This window comes from Sinocyclocheilus anshuiensis, unplaced genomic scaffold, assembly GCF_001515605.1.
Source record: "Sinocyclocheilus anshuiensis isolate Anshui unplaced genomic scaffold, SAMN03320099.WGS_v1.1 scaffold207, whole genome shotgun sequence".
Taxonomy (NCBI): Eukaryota; Metazoa; Chordata; class Actinopteri; order Cypriniformes; family Cyprinidae; genus Sinocyclocheilus; species Sinocyclocheilus anshuiensis.
In genome coordinates this window covers 5,176,869-5,180,745 of record NW_015551045.1, presented here as the reverse complement: position 1 = coordinate 5,180,745, position 3,877 = coordinate 5,176,869, and positions in this window count along the sequence as shown.

Here is a 3,877-nt window from a genome sequence, read left to right as displayed (position 1 = left end):
AGAAGTGTGTGTGTGTGTATGTGTATGTGTTTTGGAAGCGCATCCCAAATGAGCCACTGTAAAATCCAGACCCCGGCAAAGTCAAACTGTAGAATGTTATCTAAAGTGCCATTGAGCCAGTTGATCTATGTTTTATCACAGCACGCCTCTTGTTATTTACCCCAGTTTTAAAGGGATGTCTGAGGCTGGGCGGCTTTTTTCATCTACATATTTGTCACTCTTTACCATGTGTCAGAAATAATGTTAAACCATCACTGCGGAAAATGTTAAGTTGTCAGTTTGGCAGTTGGCTTGATTCCTGGAAGCGATCATTTTCAAAGCATATTGCAGACTATATAAACTAAACCTGTTTTCTGGTTTTAAAGAACATTAGTGGGTGGACAAGCAATTCAATACATTTCTTTCTTTTCTTTTTTATTAATATTCAGTGGATGTTCCATTAAGGCCATCTTGCGTTTGCCCACTGTAAAACTGGCATGTTTCTTTCAGTGAGTGATGTTTAGTGTTAAATCTCAAAATCAAAATCATTTCAGGTTTTTTTTTTTTTAATTTTTGAAAGGTTTGAGTTTCACCTTAATATTGTCTGTTGACTAACCAGTTTATATCATCAACAGCACTTCATTTAGTCATCGCAGACTTATTTTGCCATTATTTTCTGTCAGGAGAAAGCTCCATTTTGCCAGAGATGTCATGCCATACTATGTTTGCACTAATGTCATTTATAGCGAATAATATTTAGTCTTGTTGGGCAACAAATGCTTACAGAGCAGATGGATGTATAGCTCATTATAAATGTGTACATATATGGGCAAATATATTCCTTTGTATATTCTTTTATGGTGTTTTTGATATGCCACACAGTGTTAAAGCAGCAGTGAACATTATGAAGTGTCTTGAGGACCGTGTGAACACTCTCAAAAGTGGGATTGATCCTGAGGACACAGATTTGTTTTGCGTTTTTGCTGTTTTTTTTTAAAAGATGCATTTCAGAATGGCAAGTTTGTGTGCATGAGTACGTTTGATGTATGAGCAAACACAAATGACATTCGAAACATTCTGTATCGTAGTTTTTGCACAATTTTCTTCAAAGAAAATAAATTGAAATGTAGCTAGAACAAATGTTGTTTTAATTGATGTGATTTTTGTCTTTTTAATGGGTGATTTAACAGTTTCACAGAGTTTCTTTCTTGTTAAGAAATTACAGTTTGGTAAACTTCAGTTTTCTGGCTTCATAATTTTCAATCTGACATGCTAAACGCACAAAAAAAAGTTTTTGTTTACATAATATGTGTGTGTGTGCTGTGTATATTTATTATGCATATATAAATACACATGCATGTATACATTTCAGAAAATGTTGTTTATATAATATATATATTTATATATAATATAAATGATATGAATATAAATATATGCATGTAAATAGTTCAAATATATGCTGCATGTGTGTGTATACACTCTAAAAAAAATGCTAGGTTAAATAGAACCCAGTGCTGGGTTAAAAAGGGACAAACCCAGCTATTGGGTTGTTTTGAACCCAGCATTGTTTATATGTACACATATTATGTAAACAAAAACTTATTTTGGATGCGATTAATCATATACAAGACAGCAATAATATACACCATGACCTGAAGGATATGTGTGTTCATTCAAAGAAAGGTTCTCCTATGAATTAGTTAGTAGAAAAGTCCACTTCTACTGTGCCTTGTGCCTCTTGCGATGGAACATGCAGTGATTTTCCCTGCTTCGCATTCCATTAGGTCGTAAATGTATCTGGTGTCAGGGTTGCCATGGTAACCAGGGTCCTGGGCCCTGTTCACAGACAACTTGGCACCCAGTATGTTTATTGGGTGAGGGGTCTGTGAACGTTTGTTAATCTAATGAATAATTGATTTGTTAAATCAAATGAAAAATTGTTTGTTTGATTGGTCCAGACGCTACAATATATATGTATATATACATACATGCATACATACATACATACACAGTTGTGCTCAAAATTCATACCCTTGGAAAAAAAAAAGAAAGCTGTTAAATCTGCATTGTTTGTCCATCTGAACCTTTGCTCCGAAATATTAAAAGAAAAAAATCTAACATTTAATTGAAGTAAAAAAAAAAAAGTAAAATGTGTAATTTTTTTCTCTAATACACAATGGCCACACTTACCTACAGATTTTTTTTTTTTATTTTGGAATCTTTGATACTTTTTTTCAGGATTCTTTGACGAATAAACAGTTAAAAAGAACAGCATTTATTTGAAATGGAAATATTTTCTAACAATAATAAGTCTTTACTATCACTTTTTTTTTAATCAATTTAACACACCCTTGCTGAAAAAAAAGAAAAAAAGAAAAAATGTACTGACCCTGAACTTTTGAATGTTAGTGTACATTGTTTACAGAAGTATTTTGAATAAATTATGTGTGTGTGTGTTTTCTTATTTTCAGATTTATAGTATTTTTTATTAGCCTGGATATGCAACTAGTTTTTTTCCAGTATCAGTAATTCAAATATAACTTGAATGTCATTCAGCGTTGATTGATTTTCAGTGATTGAAGTAATTTGTTAGTGTGATCTTCAGTTTGATCACACGATGGCGCTGCTGCATCACATGTTCACAGATGTACTCGTGCGTTTGGTGATGCGTCTCAAACTGAGTTTAAAATTATATATTTGATTAATGCTCTTTAACGGAGGAAAATTATTTAATAAGGCTATACTAAAATAATTTTGCTAATAAATTCGATAAAGAGTAACAGTATTATTAAACCACCTTCATATGCTCTGGGGGAAAAAAGTAATATGCTATAAATACATAGGCTGTGTTTAAAAACAATACACAGGAAACTGGTAGGGTGACACGTCATGGACATGGAATTTTAATTCTATAAATAATTCATATTTTGAAAAACACTAAATGATTGACAGCGCGTCTTTCTTGTTTAAAATATTATTGGGTCTTTATGTCATCTCATATATTATTTGGAATCCGACTTAAAAAAAAAAAAAAAAACGCTCCACTAATAATATAGCCCATCTTATTCTTATTGTTTTTATTAATAATTAAAATCCTCGAGAAAAGTATGGTATTAGGGTTACCTGTTGAATTAACATAAAATGTACATAATAATAATAATAGTAAGTAGGCTATTAATAATGTAGTTAATGTTTATATTTATAATAATTATGTCAGTATATACTAACATCAAGAATAAATAAATACATTTTCCAGAAGTGTTTTTAAACATTGTAGCCAATGTAAGTTGCATGAGTGTGCAGCGTGGGAGAACGAGGGGACAAACTATAAATACAGTGGCCCCAGGGGCCGGTGCACACGGCTGCATATCTGTCAGTCACAGCTATACAGCTTGGAAAAAATGAAATGGTTCGAGTGAGAGATGCTTTGCGCCGTGTGTGTGTTTGTTTAAGCCGGAGAGGAGCGCGTTTGTCTCAGAATGCATTCCACATAATTGCCCTGCAGTTTATTCACCAAATAACATATAGCTACTGTGATCTATAGCAGCAAATATTCGTGTTCTCGAGGTATCCACATCCTTATTTCAAACAATCAAATGCTACAGTGCTGTCATGCAATACAAATTTTGGGAATTTCGTTTTTTTTTTTTTTTTTTCATATTCTGTATTTTTTGTACCTATGTAGCCTAGGCTACCTCATTGCTAAAAGAGGAAACAGCCCAAAATGTATAGAAATCGAATAAGATACATGCTTTTGCGAAAAGAAGTATGTGCAAAATATTGAATAATATTGGTATAATTCCTATGTATCATTTTGATTTATATTGTGTTATTGACCATGCGCGACTGCGTGTATATCTTCCACATAAAAATAATATTCCCCCCCCCCCCCCACAAA